The sequence below is a fragment of the Malurus melanocephalus genome, unplaced genomic scaffold (genome assembly GCF_030028575.1).
Source record: "Malurus melanocephalus ecotype Western Australia unplaced genomic scaffold, MMel_1.1 scaffold_255, whole genome shotgun sequence".
NCBI classification, from domain to species: Eukaryota; Metazoa; Chordata; class Aves; order Passeriformes; family Maluridae; genus Malurus; species Malurus melanocephalus.
Window position 1 is genome coordinate 1011707 of NW_026623487.1, and position 22048 is coordinate 1033754.

The 22048-nt window shown below is 45.9% G+C and overlaps 1 long non-coding RNA gene across 1 annotated transcript; it reads right to left on the reverse strand.

The window, feature by feature from the left end:
- Nucleotides 1–17594: 17594 nt before the first annotated feature.
- Nucleotides 17595–21982, reverse strand: LOC130579118 (uncharacterized). Its single transcript, XR_008965953.1, has 3 exons — nucleotides 21378–21982; nucleotides 20350–20399; nucleotides 17595–19621 (listed from the first exon to the last, which is right to left on the reverse strand). It is a non-coding gene; the product is annotated as an uncharacterized LOC130579118 (long non-coding RNA).
- Nucleotides 21983–22048: the final 66 nt, after the last annotated feature.

Below are 22048 nucleotides of genomic sequence, written 5' to 3' on the forward strand. Positions count from 1 at the left end.
GACCCTAAGCTGTCTTGAAAAAGAGCATTGTATCTTCTTTTCTAGCTTTTAATTTCTGCTGAGATAGCAGCCCTCTAAAGTAATGTGAGGATAATAGGACGTGCAAAAGAGGAAAAAGCTGGGAGGATGCTTAACAAAGTTGTGGGTTGACATGGCAGCACGGTGATGATACAGCAATTCAGTGTGCCCAGGACACTGCATGACCACAACCCCCTTGGGGGTAATGTACTAGGGACACCCTTCAACACTGCTCCCCTCCAGCACTTGCAAGACACCCCAAATAAGCACAATGCCCTGGTTTTTACTCCAAAGGCTCAGTGCTCGTCTGCTGTAAGCTGCAGCTAATGACTCATGGTCCATGGAGAGCTTTCCAGTTGCACTGTTAAACCCTTAGATATGCACTTAAATCTTATGTTAACAATAAAATGTGAAAATGTGCATATCCAGGTAAAGGCTTCATGGAGAATGGAAGCATGAGGCTCAAAAATATCTTAACTATATAAATATTTTGTTTAATAAAAGGGTAATGTTATATACATAATTTACCAAGGAATTTCTAGCTTCCTGTTTTCCTGAGCATCATGGTAATATCATGGAATAATTACTAGATAGGCAGGCAGGCAGATACAGACTTTAATATAACAGAGKTTTTTAAAGCTAGAGGTAGCTTGTTACTCCCCATGCTGTGCAATCACACTGGGCTGCCCATTTTGTAGGGCTTCCTGGGGCACTGGGATCAGATGATGGTTTGGCACTTTGAAGGTCTGTCCATTGTATGGATACCATTAAATAGTCTTACCTCAGGCTTTGCAGGAGTGTGACATGGTAGAGAATGGCAGGTGTAACTGTATGGGGAAAAAGAAGAGCTAATGCTGTGGGATAAATACATACCCAAATATTTTTAAKTTTTGTTGTTTTAAAACCAGCTTACTTCCAGAAATGTTCAAGATGAGAGCCACCATCCTTCKCCCCTTTTAGCCAACAAGGATGCAGGCTGCAGAAGCCAGCAGCCCATGGAAAATAGAATCTAATTCAAAAACTGCATAAAAGTACAGCAGGCTACAAATCACAAAATTTAACCTCACATCCCAACTGCCCTACATTTTCCAGGAGTGCATTTTTTTAAGTCTTACATTTACCATTCTGAAGGTTRCCAGAAATTAACATGAAATCCATTTATTCTGATGTGGTCATTTTAGTTTCTATGTGTGTGCTGCCTGAAACAGCACATTAGTGATACTCTAAGCTCTATAGCCACAATTTACCAGCTGACATGAGAGTTATGGTGACACAGAAAGTGAATTTATTAATACTGAGTGTACCTCAGGACTGAGACTCGCTCCCTGTTTTGGGGAGGACAAGAGTGAAGCAGGGCCTCATGTGGGATGGGGCTCCAGAAGGAGGAATGAATGCTGAAGCACTCACCCCGTCCTACTCTTTTGACAAGCTGTTCTGCCACAGAGACACTGGGTTTGCTTGATATAGAAATTACAAGTCACACGGTTTAAATTTCTGCCACAGGAAGCATCTGGTACTTTTATTTGGGGTAGCCACTATGGCAAGTACCATTTTTCCAGTTAATTTTAGACATCAAGGAAACCTAATTCCTTGGGGTTGCTTCCGGTGCCGCAGCCTGAGAAAGCACAGCACCGTGTCGGTGATCTGTTTTCCACTGGGGCTGCCGTGATGTGCTGCTCCACGCTGCTCCAAAAGAACTGGGGCTGCTGTAATTAACGTAGCAAAACCTTGCTTCTGGTGTCTATTAATTCCTTATGTTTATACARTAAAGAGTGCTGAAGAATGGAACTAAAATATTCAATGTTTGAAAAAGGAAAAAAAAAAAGGTCACAGAGATGAAACCAGCTCCTGKGCACGGAGAAATAGGCTGCATTGGCAGGCCCAAGCTATGGGGAAGTGACTGGAAAGGGCTTGGAGACAGCAAGGTGTGCAATCTGGGTGTRGAGACCTCCCATCATCCATTTTCCTCAAAACAAAAACAACCATGGCAAAAATCCCGCAGTTACATTTGCAGGATGATGAAGGGCACGAAAACTGCTTGCTGCAACAGGACCCCCAACAGTCTCACCTCCCTGTTAATTAACTGGTGTCTAAATGAGCCTTGAGGGTGTAAAAAGCAGGGAGCAGGAAGGGCTGGTGCTCTTCAAAACAGGTCACTCTTAAAATACACATTTGACTATCTAGACAAAAGTGAACAATTTGCATGTTTTACCTAGAACATTGTGAGTACAGTGCAGCTCCCGCTGCTGAACTTTTGCTGGCTGCTGGTATAAAGTTTCAGGCTGAATATTTCTGTRTTTTACATGCCTCTCCCCATAGAGCTGCGCCTTTCCAGAATCTCCCAGTAACAGCACTGATGCTTTTACACTTGTATTTAATTCATCGGGATCTTCAGGTCTCAAAACTGGACCTGAAAGAGATTTTAATTGAAGGTTAGCTAACTGCTGTCAGAAGCAACATCTACTGTTTGTGTTTGAGGAACAYGAAGACTGAGCTTTGTGAAGCTCAAGCAGGAGAGGCAACATGGTTGTGGTGTCACAGGAAGGTTATTGAGAGAGGAATAATTGCAGATTCTCTATGTGGGGATGAACCAAGGAGTCAGTTACACTTAAATATGAGCATATGCTTAAGTTAATTTGATTTTCATACTAGATTAAACATGGTGATCATTAACCAAAGCACTTGAGCTCAGAAGAAAGCTCTTTGCAGCCTGAGGAGGGCATACACTTGAGACCATTTGAGCTCTAGCTTCCCCTCCCATGGACAGCATCCCCCTCTGGAGTCAGCTGGGCTTTTGAAGAGACTGTGCCTCCCTTCCCCGGGTGATTGGTACCACCCATGTGGATGTTTTGTAATTCTCTTCAACCCAAATGGGTCACATTAGGGCAGATCAGCATGAACCCATCTGCCTTCGAGCTTGTGCAGGAACCCCAGAGGGGTGCCTGGCAGCCATGCAGAGGGGAAGGACGTTGGACATTGCTATGTTCAGCAGACGATGCCCTAATTCAGTTTCCAAACAGCGTTTCACATTTAGGTTATGCTGAGAGGGAGTACCCTGCAGCTAAATAGGAAAAAATCTCCAGATTTTCAAGCTTGGGGATTTGCACCAGTTTCTCTGTAGCCGTGGGAAAGCAGCACAAGTGAAACCAGGCTGAAGGTTCTGCAGGCAGGCAAAGCTCAAACGATTTGCCAGGCCATGCATGCCACCATGGCAGAGCCGTGCCTGGTCATTCCCTGCCTCGTGGGCAGCTGGTACCCACAGCCTGGCCCCATGCAAACAGTCCTTGTGTTGTGCCTCCCCACTGATGGGTGCTTGGCTTCCTCAGTGCCAGAGCCAGCTCGTTTTTCTGGGGAGGAGGCAATGTTGCAGATAGCAGAGCTGTTCTCCTGTGTGCTACTTAGGAGGACCTCCCATGCCCCAGAAACATCAAAGTGTATAACATTATCTCCTAACGCAAGCGCTGGGATTCTGCTTCAGGAGTTTGCCGCGTTGAGGCGGTTTCTCTCTGGGAGAACAGGACCCACGGGTGCTGCTGGAGTGGGCAGCAGCAGGCTGAATGTGAGACCTGCAGGAAGCAGAGACCCAACAGGAGTTTAAACTGAATATCCCCATGAAGGGATCCTAGTGGCACTGGGCACTGTGAGGTCTCTGCTGGTGTTAATCTCACTCACGTCTTCCTGCTGYACTCCCTCCAGGGACGCGTTTGTAATGGGGTTGGAGGGTGCCAGCAGTCCATAAGTGTGACAGACAAGCTGTTATATTGTTATATTTTGCTACCTATCATTTTAATGTCACTTCTAATGTATGAATTATACCCCCATTGTGTGTAATTATATTTCTCCTCCCAACCCTGCTCAAGGAACAATGAAAAGATGGAGCTGTTAATATTAAAAACAGCACATCTCTCTCAAAAAAAGTTAGAGGTCACACCTTAATTCCTAGTGCATGAGGATAGTTAATCAAAAGATGATGGGACTAGAATGAGTATGGGGACAGAAATATCCTGCACAATTTCTTGTGGAATTTAATTAGAAAGGAAGTATTAATAGCATCTGTATGTGCAACTCTATTTTGCCTTGCAATACGAGTATACTTACCTGAAGCCAGGCTGATGAAAAGCCCATTGAACTTCTTTTTCTTTCCTCTTCTTTCATTTTCTTTTTCTTCCTTTTCCTAAAGGAAAATAGTGATCCCAAATCAATAATAGTAATAGCAATAGCAATAGCAATAGCAATAGCAATAGCAATAGCAATAGCAATAGTAATAGTAATGGTAAAAATAATAGGAAAAATAATAATAAATAGCAATAAACTTGAGCAGGAACCAACTTCCTATCAGGTCTCTTTAGAATTTCTTTTAGGTTCAGAGATGATGCTAATCGATGAGGCATTTTGCAAAAGTTCGTGCTCTACTTGTCCCAGTAATGAACCTTCAACCTTTAATTCTCTTAGTAGCACAGAGTTCCTCRATGGGAAAGTCACTGTGGGGGCCTTCATGTTGAAAAGCCAATTATTTATGCTAACTGGGGGCTTGGTACTGTTTGACTTTGGTCCCTGGTTGCTTGGGCAGGCCTGTTCCTGGGCCACCCCGTCACTGCAGGATGAGCGCTGGCTGCAGATCAGAGCTTCCAGACCGCTTTCTTCCCAAATGATGTACTGTGCTCCCAGGGCAGGGACCTCATTCCAGCTTCAAATTTGCAGAGTATGCCTGCTGCATGGCATGACTGGAGAATGTTTTAGCAGAAATATAGATAGCTCATTACAACAAAGAAGTGGATTTCCTTCCCTTCCCACTCAAAATGGACTCTGGTTTTTAATACTCTTTTGTATTAATTTTCTCACAAAATGAGAAAAAATTGAATTTAGTCAATACTTACAACTTGATTTCAATTATGAGATCATAAAGCAGATTCTGTTTCTTAATGAATTAAGAAATTAAAGCTTCATTAATTGAATTCACCATGGCTTGCAAAATGCTTTGTTCAGATGAAAACTGCAATTAAAATGTRAAGCATTTTCTTACAGGTTATTTTGTTTGCTTTCTCTTTGTGGCTCCCACAYAGGTGGGCTGGAGGCTGGTTGAGGGTGAAGGCAGAGCATGGCCTAGCTGTGCCTGGTGCTGRTGTGGAGGTATGCAGCTCTGCTGGAATGATGGGAGATGTGGACCACAGGGAGRTGAGAGAGTGTGAGGAACAGGCCAACACTAAATAGGATAGGTTATGCTTTGGGGTCATATATCTGTTCCCAGCTGTGTTTCAATGAACTCTGTATATGAGGCAAGCAGTGCATTYTTCAATTGCCTTTTTCTTTTTATTTTTTTTTTCTGTTTAGAAATCCTGATGTTAAAGAGATCAGGCACATAAGCCAAATGAMATTTCATCCTTAGTCCCCAAGCGTACTCTGATGCTAGATCCTGAAACCTGACTGAAGCCAATCCCACTTGTGCTGTTGCCTTTAGTTGGGGCCAGGGACTTGTCCAGGGGTTTCAAAACAACAGAAAGTGTGCTCAAGTGTCCCCTAGAACACCTCTGCCCGATGCAAATGCTTTAAATTGTCCTTCTGCTTCTTCAGGTTATTGTTSAGTTTTCAGAAATACTCCCTTTCTTAGGCCAATGAATGACCCACACAGACCATGACCCATGGCAGTGCCTGTCCCACAAAGAGCACTGGCCAGACAGCCATGTGGAGCAGGACCTCGGTACAGCAACCACAGAGAGACAAGATGGTTCTGCTCTCCTGTCTCTCACACTGGCATAAACAAAGACCACTGCCAACCAAATCACTTGGCAAAACTGGTTCCTTGCCCTGATGTGGGGCTTTTCACCCATTGAGGTTTCATGACATTRCAGGTAGAAAAGAAGCCAAAGCTTTTGCTGGCTGCACCATAAAGTGATTGTGCTTGTTCAAGATCTGCCTCCGTAGTGCTGGTGTCAGGAGTTGAGCTTTCCCAGAACAGCAGTAATGGGATAAGCCCCTGACAGCAGGGATGGCCAGAGTGGGGAGCACAGCAGGCTGCTCTSTTAGCAGATGCCTGTTAGGAAGGGGGAGCACTTGGCTGCCTCAAAGCTTGGATTTGTACTTCCTTAGGCAAAAGTACATGTTGTGGAAGGGAGGTTTGCTCTGACCTTTAGATAAAGACAATCTCTGCTAAGCATTCAGACTGTTATTTTGTAGTAGCACTTTGTTTTCCTGAAGATTCTTCAGTGTGGGCTTCCCAAGAAGATGGAGATCTTATTTTACATATGACATACGCAGGATGATCTCCCATCATGCCTGGCAAAGATTTTAAAAGTAAATGTGGGGCATGTGTCATCTAGGCATGACTGTTTAAACACAGTCCTTCTGATATAATTTGAGTCCCTGAGCTGAGGGGTCCACAGTGAGATCACTGACTCAGCTGAGTGATTTTTATGATTACATGGAGCCAGGTGACATTCTAAGGGCTGAGCATCTATATGAATAGTAAATAATCCCACCATTTGCATTCTTTCAGCATGGCTGCTTTTCCAACCAATGGCTCTGTCTACTTTTTSGAGGTGGTGGAAGTCAGTGCTTGGTGGTACAAAATCTGTGAGTGCATTGACCTGAGATGCAATGCTGCAGGGTGAGCTGTGCCTGCCATTGGACCACTGTGCATACAGAGCCACAGCAGGCTTGTCCAGCCAGCCAGGCAGTACAGAAATGGATCACAGCTCACTGGAGTGAGAGTCCACTGCCAGCACGGCAGCACAGAGACATTTTGTGACAAGGATGGGCTGGGATACTCTCATGGTTTCTTGTGCTGCTGCTAGTGTCAGCGCAGCAGAGGTGAAAACCTAGATGGGCCTGGGAATTCTTGCTTTGCAACACTTTTTATTTTTGGAAGGGAACCAGTGGCTGAAGCACAAATGGAGAAGAGGATGGGTATTGCCTCCATGCAGGGGCACAGGCATGTTCAGGCACTGGGGCCTTTGGCGACTGTCGAGGATTTCCAGCAACTCCTGGCTCTCAGGCTCACTCAGGCACTTGGGCTCCAATTATAGTGATATCTTGCTCTCAGTCCAATTAAAATTTCATAATCTCTCCACCAGCTGGGGTGGACAGAGTGTACGCCAGGTCAAGAAATATCTTCTAGCTACAGTACTTCTCTGGGAAGTTTTTGGCTCCGTGAGGAATARTACCTATACAGATCTGATGGAGAAGGGCTGTAAAACCGCAGAACTTGCAGCTTCCTTGCAGCCCTTTTTTTGCAAGCTGTTTTATTCTACGTTTGGGGGCAGGAAAATTAGGCTTTGAAATATGAGTTGTAGATAAGGCTGTGAGGAAGCTTAGGATCACAGCCTTAGGTGAAAATAAAACTGTAATACATAAAGCATTAAAAAGGTGAAGTATAATGGCAGCCTCCAAAGACTTGTGAACAGCTGCAAGGCAGTCTGCCTTATTGCTGCGATTTTAACATGAATTATATGACACTAGGAAAGACCTGCTCCTGATCAGAGAAATGACTACATGGCTGTTTGCTGCAATACACCGAGGGCTCTATTTTAATCAGAGGTAGCTGCCATTTGGCCACCTTTTTGTTAATGGTGTTATTGATTATTCGGAGCTGCTCACAAGCCTCAAAGCACTTTACAGAATTAGGGGAAGCCTCTAGAGCAGAGTTGTTGTTTGTWAGTTTGTTTTTCTTCTGCAGAGCAGTTTTGCTGCGGACCAAATCCTGAGATCTGTACTTAGCTTCATCTTAGCCAGACCTTGCTTAGCCAAAGCTTCTGCTGGCTTTCGTGCTCACCCAGCAAAGGCAGTGCATGGGTCAGAATCCTTCCTGTGTGGTGCAAGTAGCCAGTGAGTTAGTGGCACAAAATTCTTGGACTTTGYCCAATAATTAAATTTGTAAATAATACGTGAATTAATTAATTTGGGCCTTGCAGGTGCCCATCTTTGACTGTGTGTTGCTCACAATTTGGGAATAGCTTGCTGTGGCCAGAGCCAGGTAGGATGCACTGCTGCAGCCCCATGCAGAGCAGGAAGTTTGGGGCATCCAGCCCAGGCATTACTGGTGCACTGGAGCATGTTTTGATTCATCTGCCTCAGTGAGTAGAAACTCAACCCCAACAACTGCCCATGTCCCTCCCTAGAGCTTTGAATTGAGAATATGATGTGCTGGGAGACAATTTTCTCTCTGAACTTGCAGTGGAGATGCAGGTAGTGAGGTGCAATGACTTTTCATCAAGTAGGAAAAGTTTCAGAGCAGAAGTCATCACCTGCTGCGAGCAGCTTCGGGCCTGGCATGACAGCAGCGGTGCTGCTACCATCTGTTGGTGAACAGCAGAAAAGGAGCAACAATAAACCCTCAATAAATCACATCTCAGGCACACAGGTATGCATGGCACTGCGTTGGCCGCCATCCCTCGGTGAGCACAGGAAGATGTGCTGTGCTGCAAAGACCCCTTGGAAAAGCTGGGTCAGAAGCTGCCCTGGAGACAGTGCCAGCTGTGCTGGCACTGGTGAGCAGCAGGTRACACTCAGCTTGGGTGGGGAGGAAGGCGGGCAGTAGGAAAGCGAGCAGAGCACTGCAGCAGGCTGGCGAGCAGCCGTGCCTCCCACCTTGTTTTTCTCCAAAATCCCATCCCTGGTGGCTGCCCCTCGGGGGAGTGGGACGGATGGCAAAGGCAGGGGCAATGTCAGGGGGATAGCACAGCTCCTGGGCTGCAGCTTTGCCAAGGCCACCCTGCGTGCTGCGAAGCACAGGCTCTGCAGGCACAGTGAATGTTGGGRCCAGCAAGCCCGGCAGGGTGTCTTCTTCAGGGCACAGCAGCTGTTTGGAGCAGCCCTGGCACGGTGGGAATCTCCTGGTGAGTTAATTCTGTATTCCCAGGACCTTTTAGCAGTATGTCCTGGTGTGGGGGAGCCTGGCAGAACTGCAAAGAGGGTGGGCTGAGTCACTGCAAACAATGGTTTTAAGAAAGTGATGGTATGTGTTAACATCCAAGAAATGCTTAAGAGATCTTAGCCTGCCCTTGAAGGTGCTGCTAACCCCTGGCAGAGAGGTTATGGCTCCAGAGGTTTATTTTTTTGTTTTAGAGGACACTATATTTATCATTTAAAAGTGCTCTCTAAAATGGCAACCAGCCTTGACCACAGCTCATCTTCCCAGCTCCCTGTGGAGCAGGGCTCCCGCAGCTCCCACAGAGGTTTTCTGTAAATGTTGTAAAGCTCTTTTTGTATTTTTAATAGCAAGGTGGACAATAAGCTCTATTTACAGGGAAATCTTCCTTTTGCAGGAGTATCATGTATACCTCTTTCTTATTTGTTGCTGCCTGTTCCTACAACCCTCTTGCAAATGGGTAATCCTTGTTCTGATTTTTTTCTAGCGGGGATGTTTTGTTTTCCTGTTGGCTGATGCTGTCTGTTCAGTCTGTGGAGGATTAACCTATGTGCTGTTGCTAGGTGGCCTTAAGCAAAGAAATAACGCAGATCACAGACTCCTGCATTCCTACAGTGTGTAACTCCCTTGTTCAGCAAGATTTTTCTTTCTCTGTCCCTCTCATGTTTTGTGTTTATRGTTGCAGAGGTATTTATTAGAAGATGCACATATAATTTGAACAAAAATAATGGACCAGAGCCCTCTAAAATATCAGGTTTATTTGGTCTTAAAATATTTGGTAACTCTCTTTGCCAGCTCTTTCCATCGTTTGTCTTCTGACAGTGTCTAAGCCCTCCTCCATAATTTTTGGATTTTTCCTCATGTGAGGTTTTGGGCTCCTGAGGGATACCCAGCTCATCATCACAGCTCACAGGCACTGGGAGRCAGGGATTCCAGTGGAGCTGGGGATCACACCCCTCTGAGACCACCCAGCTGTGTCATTGGTGTCAGAACATGATGAGCCTAGGCCTCCCATTTTGTACAAAAAAGTACCAAGAGCAAGGACGAGTTCAAGGAATAGCTGCAAAAGTGATTGCAGGACTGACAACAYTGTCTGGGGAGGAAAGATTAGAATTTTGTAGCTCAGGCATGCTTTACTGCCAGGCCACTGTCTACCAGTGCCTGTCATATTTTGCAGCACTTTAGTGCTTTTGCTCAAAGGACCTTTGAAGTCTCYTATGACCCAAATACAGCCTAAATCATGGAGCGTTCCCCAGAGAGTCATAGCAGTTACTGGCTTGGTTTTCTCCTGGCGAAACTGAGGTAGAGTGATTCAAGAACATTATTTTCCTTGTGGCATATGCTCAAATGCACAGTTCTCAGAGAGGTAACTGTGCTTCTCACTTCTCATGGACACGGACACAGAGCCCGAGAGGCACTGCCCTAAGGCCATAGAATACTCACCAAAAACCCAGCCACACTTCTGTTGACTCCAGATCCAAACTTCTGCTCCAGCTCCTGTCTCTGCCAGTATTGCTCTGGTCCTCTGTGCCCTGCCTTCGTGGACGCATTTTCTAACAAAAATAGTGAGAGGGATTTGCCCTGTGGTTTCATAGTGAAACAGGACTCTGCAGCCTTCTTTTGTGTGTGCATATCTAACTTCTGACAGCATTAGAGAGGCAGTGATATCAAAGGCACCCAACTCCTTCAGGTGGGGGTGGAACAGAACAACTTGTGAGGGCAGATGGGTCTCTCCTTGTTGTGTGTCCCTGGAGAGAGCACCTGGAGTTCTGGCTCTTCCTGGGAGACCTTTGGTGTCTGCAYCTCTGGAGATGGCCATCAGAATGAGCACATTGTATTTATCTGGGAAAGTCTTTTATCCTAACCTTTTTTTATCCTGTTGTTGGACAAGTAATTCCCTGTACTGACTGCTGATATCCTGGGATTTAACTTTCTTTTTTACTTTAACCAATCCTGCTATTTGAACTGTTCRTAAGCAGCATTTATCAGACTCTGATTAGAGCTGAGCAAATACATCACCGTGAATATTTAATGACTTGGGGTTTAAATTTTTCACGTCTTTTCTTGAGAGTTCATTTTACAGACATTTTCTGATTTGCAGTTATTCTGAAATCGTTTGAAATCTCCTGAAATTGCACATTGGACTCCTGGATGAATATTTCACACCGATGCTGCACAGGGCAGTTAACAACTGGCTGTGTAAAGCCCATAGTGCTGCAGACAGGTCCAGCCAGCCCCATCCATGATGACCCCATGCAGCTATGTTTTGAGTCTGCACACTCAGGTGTGCAAATGTAGGCAGCTGCTGCCACAAATATTTTCCATATCCAAAACATGTTTGCTCTTACTGTTTTGTGCATGAATGCTCAGGTCATTTGACAGTAAGGAAAAGGCAGGTACAGTACAGCCTCAGGCAGTGTTGGCAAAACCCACTCCAAATTACAGCCATCTTTGTTTTGCATCACTATCAGTTGCCCGCCCCTATTTCTGATTCTCAGTTAGTAATGATGTGACTGACAGGCCTGCCAAGTGCTTACCATGGATACATTCCTCCTTCTCAGGCTCTTGTTTTTCAGGCTGGCTCACATGTTGAATCTGGCAGTTTGCATTAATAAAATAGGTTGGTCTGAAATGCCCACAGGACTTTTTTTTCTCCTAGCACAGCGGGATGGGGTTTTTTTTGTATATACAAAGGACTCTGATGTAAAAATACATATTTCTACAAAGCTCTTCTGTTCTTCCTCCTGCAGCTCTTTAGTTTGGCTGCCCCAGCCTTGCCCTGGTGCTCTGTGCTGGGGTGGCCATCTGCACCCTGTGAGCTCAGCATCACTGCTAGGATGGGCTGATGTGAGTACAGCTTCACTGGGGACCTCACACACACTGCTGGAGCTCACTGCCATGGGGAAAGGTGRACTGGAAGCAGGGAAATGGTCTGGGGTTTAGGAGCAGTTTAGRCCACGGCTAGCTCTGGCACTGTTTGCCTTGGCAAACCTTTGTTACCAAGTGTCACTGTGTCTCAGTGACCTCTTCTCATCCATCTAGGCTGCCTTTATCTTGTGACCATTGGATAGGAGACCGCTAAAAACACCCTGAAGAGGTAGATTTCTTTTTTCACACTGGTGTTAGTAGCTCCCAGGAACTGGAGGAGCTGCAGTGCCTGGGAACAACCCCTGGTGACAGGGGCCCCGTGGTGGTGCTGGGCAGGGGGCACCTGAAGACACAGAACTCCCAGAACAGAGCAGGGGGATGAAGACCCACGGACAAACCTCGGCAGACATCCCAGCCAGGGCTGGTGCCACTGACTCTTGGAGGTACAAACCATCTTTTACCTCCTCCTGCCATGGCAGTGCCTGAGGCAGAGAACAGCATTGCTTCCTCCAAGGGACTGGTCCTCCAGCTCCGTGCGCATGTGGCCACCCAGGACAGTGAGGCAAGTGGCCTCGAAAGAGCACCAGCCCCCCACACCATGTCTCACCCTGTGGGGGGCAAACTTCCCTCTCCAAATCGCTGGATTAGAAACAAACTGCTGTGTGTCGGAAACTATTTTAACTCCTGAGGAAATCAGGACAGTTGTTGCTACTTTCTGTAATGACTCAGCCCTGCGGTAGCCTCCAGCTGAGAGCTCTGCCAGGTGCAGGCGTCTGTAAATGCCAAAAGAGAAATTATGATGGTTTTGTAAACTTCATACAAACTTTTGTAAACTTTGTATAAATTAGCAATCTTCTGCAGGTTGTCTTTTTTYCCCCTTTCTTATATAGGATACGACCCTGTTCTCTGATCCCAGTTAAAATTAGGAAAGTGTTAAAAACTTGGCACAAGCTATGTGAAACTTTCAAAATGTGAAGGCTAATATTTCCCTGAACTTGCTGGGAATTAATTTCCACTGAAAGTCAACAGGACCTTGTCATTTAACTTCCCTAAATTCATTTGGAAACCTCAGCCTAAATGCCTGTTAGATATGCTGGACACTTCAGGTGCATTTCACAAACTAGAAACAGTATCACTGATATAATTGAAACTCCTGAAATTTTTGCTGGCCTGTGATATCGAGAGTGCTCAGTTGTTGGTTATTAATGGTCACACTGCAAAGGGAAGGCTCATACAAACGTTATGTCTTATTGCTATCGATTGGTTGTAACGGTATGACTTGACCAGARTATGGGGAAATAGATTAACTTTATTAATTATTTATTGCAGAGTAACTAGATATTTAATCTATCTCTACAGCTATTGTGTCTCCTCTGCATTTTGATTAACATTTTCTTCATGCAGAAGAACAAACTTGTGCAGTAAAACATCCCTTCTGACAGGAAATCTAGTGGCTGCGCAATGCCTGCCCCCGGCGAGGCTGGGTTCCCTCGGGAGCTGGACCCTGTGCGGAGCAGCCACGGCTGCACCGAGCGGCGGGGCCACCCCGGGGCCACCGCACTTGAAAAGCCGCCCGCGCCCCGGGGAGCGGTGCCGTTCCGCAGCCTCGGCMGAGACAGCGGCGCTGAGAGGCGAGGAGCCAGCCCTGGCGGGGGGCACTCGGTGTGTGCCCCGGGGCTGGCAGCGGCGGGGGCAGGCAGCAGGGCCCCGACCCCCGCTGCSGGGCTGGCGGCAGCGTGGTGCTCATCGCGGCGGGCTCTCGGGGCCCGAGCCCGGGCCGGGCTGGCACGAACCGGAGCGGCCGCAAACCGGCGGCTTTGGGTGGCGTACGACTGCCCCGGAGAGGAGCCGTGCCCGGCCGGGGAGCCCGAGCCGCCGCCGCGCACCCCGGCCTGGCCGCCCCTGCCTCCTCCTCCTCCTCCTCCTCCGCGCCCCCGCTCCGGCCCCTGCCTCGCCCCGCGGCGCCGCTCGCTTTCTCACAGCTCCCGCTGCTTCCCGTTCCTCCCCCGGCTCCCGTTGCTATGCCCCGCCGGGCTGGCCGCCGGCAGGAATTCGTGGCCTGTCCAGCTGCTCTCAGCGTGSCCCCGCGCCCCGGCTGTGCCGCCGTCAGCTCCTCCGAGCTGCTCGCCCGAGGCTGGACACGGCACAGAGCTGCGGGCTRCCAAATGGTGCACCGGGCTCCGTTCTCACGGCGTGGCTACGCGGAGGTGTGTTTTTTCCCCTCTCGAGAAGACACGGCGGGACCTGGCATCATGTTGTTTGTTCCCCGAGTGGATATGGCTCCCGAGGATGGCCATCRCTTTGGGATCAGCCGGGATCTGCGGGCACGAACACTCAGCCCTGCAGCCGCCTCTGTGCGGCCTCGCGGTGCCCACTGTGCCCGGCAGCTGCCCGGCGATGTCCGAACTGCCCCGGTGCTGCGGTGCTGTGCCGAGCCGGGAGAGCCCAGAGCCAGCCGGCATTTCCCGGGAGTCTGGTCCTCCAGACAGCAGTGGTGATTGCCCAGAGAAGTGTGCAAGCTTTTTCAGGAGTGGGAGTTTTTAATCTGCTGCCCTCGTTGATGTTTGTGCCCGCCTCTGGGAAATTCCATGTACTGGGCCCCTGGGCATTCGGTGCCTGATTGGAGGACACAACAATAATATTGAGCAACGTAGCAAGACAACCAAATAAACAGCAGGGCAATATTTAAAGTTGGTATTGTTATATGTATTTTAAGAATTTGCACTGATGCATTTAAAAATGTGCTTTAGGATTTAAAAATAAAACCCTGAAAATAAATGTAAACAAATCCAGTTCTCTTTAAACCCTATGGTGTCTCCTCTTTTGCCCAGCTGACTGTAAGCTTTATCACTGATAAGACTTATTCCTTTCTATCTACGAAAGGAGTCCTAATAAGAGAAAAATAAACACTGTCAATCATAGGATTTAAACAGGACATCAGTTGGCTGATAGCGAGGAAATATTCTGTGACCCTTCCAAAACCCTCTGGAGAGATGAAACTGAGAGAGATCTGAAGAAATCAACGCAGATTCTATAGAAGCTACTTGACAAATCTTACCGAATTTAATAGAGAATGAGATATTTTCCCTGGGTTTTTCTCATCCTAATTCAATAGCAACGAGATAATTTTCTATTCAATAATTTTCTATTCAATAGCGAAGAGATAACTTTCTTGTGAAGTTCTTTACAAGAATAAAAACTGCATGTTCTCACACTGCCACCTGCTCCCCACCACAAGCTCAACCATCACACCAAATCAGAAGAGGGATAAATATCTTCATATTAAGGAACAAACTTTCTTTAAAATGCCTCTTTCAAAACTGCCTGCGGGTCTGYCTGTGCAGCTGTTGGATTTGCTAATCAATAGCACCATGCAGTACGTTGTGTCTTTTTTCGTAATTACAGAATGAAAACAGAACAGAAAAGAAGCAAGTGGAAACTATTAATTTTGTAGAATGGGACTTGATTTGTGTTTCCATTTTCTTTTCTTCGGTTCAGTGGGAAGGAGCTGCRAGAGGAGGTGACAGCAGACATTCGGCTGCCTGTCTTCAAGATGCTTGGTTTAATGTGAAGCTGCTGTTTGGACTTTGCTTTCCTGGGCCTGTGAGCAGCTCCGAGGATAGAGAGGCAGCATCTCCCGGGAAAGGGATGTCAGGCAGGGACAGGCTGAGCTGGGACACATTACACTGCAATTGTGAGCACTGGCTTCTCACCCCTACTTGCCAAAGCTGCCAGTGATGGTTTTCATGGCAGAGACAATYTCGAGGGTGAGAAGGTTTTGGTGCAAAGGGTCAACATCTTTATTTGGTGCACAGTTTTTTAAGACACAGCAGCAGTAGTAGATGGCTGGCTGATGCTGGCAGGATTGGACATGTGCTCAAGAAAGATTATTTTTGTTTGGTTTATGAGGAAAGAGGTGGGAAGAGGTCGCATCTCACTTTTTTGGGGGGGAAAATACCAGTAGAGTGGAAGCTTTTTGAAATGTAGAAATTTTTAGACAAGCTGYGAAATTCTTGTAAGAGTCTGGACCCTGGCGACAGGTTGCTCTGTGACTCCTGATAGGAGCTGGTCCAGACAACAGCTGCCTGATTGTGTTTGGCAGTCTTTGCAACCACATTTTGAGAGTTTCCATGGTRTGGGTGCTGCCAGGTCCAGTTCCCGGGGTGCGTTTGCCCCGAGGCCTCACAGCACTTCCTAACCCCTGCTGGGACTGGGACTTAACAGCTGAGAAAATCCACCACCCACTTCGAAAGATGATKCCGGGCTAGTGTGAATGGGACTTTCTGGCTGTAAGGTGGAAGGAAAAGTGATGTGCCCACTATTAGTTATTAATATTGCTAAACCTTTTCTCTAGRTAGAAAAATCTTCTGTCTCTGGAGAACAATACTGAACATCTCATAAACATGACATGTGACACAGAAATTTATAATCATAAAAAGAAACAAGGATGCCTGAATATATGGGGGACATGAATCACTCCTAATGCTGGAGGTTCGATCCATACTTAAATAAGTACTCACAGTCCAAGTGCTAATTATCTGCTAATGGGGTATTTGTTCTCCTTCAGTTATGTAAAAGTACACAGCATTCAACTTCRAGAGTGCATTTGAATGGCTTTGTAGCGGTGGAGAAGGAGCAGCTTTGAAGGCTGCTGCCCTGCTTTGCCCTGGAGCTCCTGGAGCCCCTTGCTGAGCTCCTGCTGCTGCCCTTGCTGTGCCTCTCCTCTCCTCCGGCTTTTTCACTTGTCACTCCAGCTGACTTTGGGTCTCCGTATCTCAACATTATCCTAGTCAGCAATGCTGGCAAAGATGTGAACAAAATTATAAATCCTATATCGTGGTTTTTGCCACCGCTGCTGGTCAGAGAGCAGTGAAGACGCCTGTTGAGTACAAGGGGRACCTCCACCCGAGTAACAAAGCCCGGTAAAGTGAATGAGCTCTTTGATCACAACCCTGGTAAGAAAGGGTCTCAGTGGGCACAGTGAACTGCTCTCATGGGGAAAGGGATGCAGTGACCCATCCTCATTGCAGAAATGCCTTGTCGGAGCTTGCAGAGCTGAGCTGACATCAAGGAAAGGGTGAGGGACAGAAGCCCGTGCTGAAACCAGCAGMAGGAGAGCCTGTGACATATTTGCACTGGCCAGCTCACCCTTGAGTCACCAAGCACCTTCCTACACCAGGGCTTCACCCACTTTTAACTAATTCAAATGAAGAATGYATTTTTTATTCTTCATGTCCTTTGCGCAGCGGTACAGACCCATAACTAAGGGAATGAAAAGCACACAGAATATGTGGATCACTGGGACAGACTTTCCCTGAGCTGTGATAAAAATATGGCAACATGATATTTTCTTATACTAAACACTGTAAGTTATTAACTAACCTTATAATGCTCTAAGTTATCATTACAGGAGTATTCAAAAGGTGGATGCAGAGCCTGGAAAATTCTTTGTGCTAAAGGTGATTTTGTCATGAAGTGCAGATCCTCTGCCTGACTCCCACACCTAATTGGAACAGAGGCCAAAATGAATACTTTGCTTGGTCAGCTATGGAATTCCTGCTTGTATTTGTAGGATATTTCATGATCTGTGTAATTACACTATTATCAGTAACAACTTTTACTATAATTGTGGATGAAGTGTGTATGTGATTCATCTATAGATGGGTATTTTGTGATATTTGASCTAAAGTCAGCTCCAGTATACAATAGTATTTTTCCAAAAATGTCACTAACTGCACCACTGCTCGATCTTGATTTCAGACTATCGTATCTTAACTAAAATAAAATGATTGAGAGAAGCAAAGCCATGCACAAGTGAAAAAGAATTAAAAATCACTATGTTTATTWGAGATGTATGAATACTAATATTGGTGTACATGGCATGTGCACATGAAACAGGCTCCTAGTCCTGTGCATATTAAAATGTGTTTCACAATGAAACATTCCCTTTGTTTTTCAGTGCCCTTGGATAACATCTCAGTCCCTTTTCACTGTAACTTCCCAAAGTGTGAACTCAGGCGCTCCGGCTGGATGCTGCCTGCAGACACACCACTGATTCTTCAAGTGAAGCTGTTCCTTTCTGTGCACATCCTTTCTCTGGAGCACCTCTGGTTTCTGCTGTTCTGTAGTCCAAATTTTAGGCTATGTCAGTCCTCACTATGACTAAAAAGTGGGATGCCAGTTATTTAAACTGTTTGGAGCCTTTAACTCAAGAGCACCATAGAAACTGGGCTGGTATTGTAGTCGGGGCTTTTATTCAGGTTGTCTGATGCGCTGTGGATGCCGCCCGCCTTTGTGTGCTCCGGTCCCATGTTTATCCCGAYGATGCCTTTGTGTTCCCTATTTGACATATTTTACTGTAAATAAAGAGTGACACTGTCTTGCAGCTGTATCCACTGTGACATTTGACTCTCTGCTGAATGATTGCATTGTGCTGTGTGCTTTGAAAACATKATCTCTTTTAAGAAATAATCCAGTCCTTTAATAGTTTCCTGCATATGCCTGTATTCCCTTGCACATGCAGAGAGCTCAGGTGTTTGCCCATCCCTGTCAAACCTCAGCCAGAGCAGCTCCTGCCGTGCTGAGGGCTGGTGAGGGTAGAGGTGCCTTGGGCACCAGGTCTTGGYACTGCTCAATTCCCATTTTGCATGGTCTTTTTAGCTGCACCCTCTGATCAGATTGGGCAGTATGGCTTTTTCTGGGGCATGAGCATTTTGCCACATTTCTTAGACATTTTGTGGCATCTCTTAATTAGGTCTATACATATGATATATTCTTYAATTTAAGGTTGACTCTTACTGGCTGCTCTACAATTATGCTGATCTTCCCTCTGCTGCCTGTAATGTGTGATCACCCTCTCACCCTTTTTATGTGTTGAAGACATTCATATTTTTGATTTTAGGAAGTTTAAATCCTTACTGAGGCTGGCCTTCTCAAAGYAGGCTTGATTTGTTGGGTGCCTAACTCCCATAGTCCTTGTCTAGCATCCCTTTAATGAAGTTTGTATTTTTGCCTTTACAAAACTKTGCCATTTYTATGTAGCTTGTAATTGCAAACTGATTTTGAAACACTTTCAAAATAATTGTCTATATTTAGAAATGTATAGGGTTTTGCTCTAACTATTGAATGCAAATAAATCTATAACTATAGAGATGCTGGTAGTCCTGCCTGCATTTTCCAGAGAAAGGCCAATCAGTTTCCTACAATGCTGCCAGGGTGGGAGTATCTCAGATGTCACTATTGTTATGAATAGTATCTTCCTGAAAGTCATCAAACTTTAAAAATGACGTTCACCGTGCATGTACGTGGCAGAAGAGAGCAGAGCAAAATGAAATCAACATCTTGAATTAGCTGGCATGAAAAGTGAGTGTATCAGTTTTCCCCGGAAAAGGGAACACATTGATAGCAGCACTAGTGTCTCTGAGGAGAGCCATGGCAGTGAGTGGAGGGGCAGGGACCACCGTATCCCCTCAGATCGGGGCTCCATGCCTCCGTGTCAGCCTCGTGGGGCTGGGATGGGAAATCTGATGGAGGAAGTGGCGGGTGCCTCCACCAGCAAATCCCATTTTCAGACAAGCCATGCTGAGCTCGTGGGGCTCCTCTTCATCTCAGGGCTGGYTCCCTCTCACCAGCAGCTGCGTTGTGTATAGTATAGGATCTGTGTCATGCATAATATAGAACAATGACATTCCCAAAAGGGGTTACAAGCAGAGAATCCGGCATCCAAATTGTCCCAGCGACCTGATGAGACATGGACGTCATTCGGAGCTGCAGGAGGGCTCTTGGTTCTCTCCCGGAGAGAACAGCTCTGCACTCTGGCAGTCTTGGCTTTGTGCTTTTATTAAAACTCCCCAGAATAAAAAGGAAAGGCATCTGTGAGGGAACAAGATTGATAAGAGATTCAAAATATATTTTTATTGCGTTCTTAAATTACCATAATTAAATTAAATTATTAAATGTATTTTTATTAAATTAGCACACAGGCTGGTGTCATTTGCCTTAAATATTTCAATAAAGCCTGTGAAGTCTTCCCTTGTTATTAGCACTCTTGGAATGTATTTATTTTAATGACAATACGAGTTTAAGTTCTGGTGTGGGGAAGAGAGCCTGAATGGGTGAACTCTGCATTTCCCTGGGGGGCCCAGCAGGGTTATGGGGCTTTCTTTGCTCAAGAGTGGCTGCGGGACCACATAAACTCCATTTTATATATCTGGAGGAGATGCACAAATGATGTGTTGTGACAATAGAGCAGCAAAGCATTTAGGCACACGTTGGAAAACTCTGTGGAGCAGAGTTGTACTTACAGAGCAGGGCCTGGAGGAAATCTGTGTATTGCTGGGTTTGAAGATAATAGAGAGGGATGAATTAATAATTATATATGTGTGTGCTACATTTAAAGACAGATTTATGTATGTGATTCATTTTTTCTCTGTCTAACCTGCCTTCCTGCTTTCTCTAGCTATAAACTGTCTATTTCTCAACAGATGCCAGCATGGAAGGCAGTGGTTTCAAGGGTGCTGCTGCTTTGGCAACAGCTGTGAGAGTGAACTTCAACTACTTCCATGGGAAGGGCTGAGGATACTTAGATCAGGGCTTCTCACCTTGCTCCGAACCAGGTAGGACCTTGCAAAGAAATCTTCTCACTAGCCCTCTGGCAACAGAAAAGGTTAAAAAAAATTAAATTGTCTGGATTTCCCAATGAATTTAAGAAATTGAGAAAAGTTGTAAAAGTGGTTCACTTTAATTGTGTGATTTAAAATGATTTTAAAACATTATAGAAAATGGGGGAACACAGGGCTGGATGGCAAATGGGCTCAGGGTGGCAATGGGGCTTGGGAATTACTTGCCAAGTGGAATGTGTAAAACTAAGATTGAAATCCCCTCTTTGACTGATTGCACGGGGATTTGAATTTGGGTCTCTGAACTCCTCTGAGAGTGCCCAACCGCCAGCACATTCTGGGATGAGAATCTGTCCTGCTGAAGCTGTTCTGCTTTGTAAGAATAATTAAATATTCATTGGGCCAGTGAGAGAACAGAAACAAGTTGATAGCCTGGGGATTAAGCCTCTCCAATAAGACAAGGATACAGAAGCAATTCAGTTCCTGATCCAACTCTAATGCTGAATGGATACAAATCTAGGGTCATGCTGACCAAATTTACCATGATCCTGTATTTTTCAGTATATCGGTATCAACATTTTTTTTTCCTTGTCAAACTTCCTTATTTCTTTATAGAAACTGCTACCACCTTGACTTTTATAGCAGTGAATCTGTGTCAACTAGAGTTATCSCCATTTTTCCTGAGATCAGAACTGGGGCCATGAGCTCTTTGGCAATCCATCCTTTTTCCAGGCTGTCTTTCTGAACCCCCAATCTGCTAGTAAGTGCAGTGGGGTGGAAGAAGTATATCTGAATTATAGTGGTGTTATAGGAAACATTTTTTACTGTACGCCTAGTCTGYGGTGGTAATCTGAAATCATACAGTAGGAGGGAACTGTAAACCTTTAATATGACATTAATAAACCCAATAGTTTGTCAAACCTTAAGAAAACAGAAAATCACCACTAAGAATCTATTCAAATGTGATGCTGCAGTAAGAAAAATTGTTTCTAGTTCTATATTGAACTCACCTGATTAAATGACAAACTCATTCCTGAGTTGTTTGCTTCTTTTGGTGTGGGGAAAAAAGAAAAAAGGAAGATGTTTTCCAGATCTGGATCACTAGCAAGAAAGCAGTGCCTATACACGGCCCCCTGCACCCCTGTTTGATGCGAGCCCGCAGGCTGGGCAGAGTGCTGCATCCTCACCACTGCCCTGGGGCCTGGCTTCAGCACCTTCCTCTGCCAGGGCTGTTTTCACAGGATCTTAGCAAAACCCATTCCTTTCATTCAGGATACTTTGTCCTTTGATGTCCAGAGGCACAACTGTCTGGGCTCTCGTGATGGCACTGGCCCATCACCTGCAGGGGTGAGGATGCTTGGAGACACAATTCCTTATGTGCTGCTTGGGGTACAGTGAAAGAAGTRCTGGATGCACCTTGTTCTTACACAGCAGTAAAGGCTCCGAGAAAAGAACAAACCCCGTCTAAAGAGGAGAAGAAACTCATGGAGTGTTTATCTTCAGTAATTTCATTCATAACTTGGCACCGAGTGCTCTGTGAGATGACAAGTTCAGATTTTTCTAGAAGAAGCATTCCCACTGGAGAGGAGCAGGCGACTCCAGGTCCTGCTAAATTGAACACGTTGAGAGAGGCAGAGTAAATTAAGTCTCCCTTCCAGCTCTGCACAAGCAGCCCAGCGGA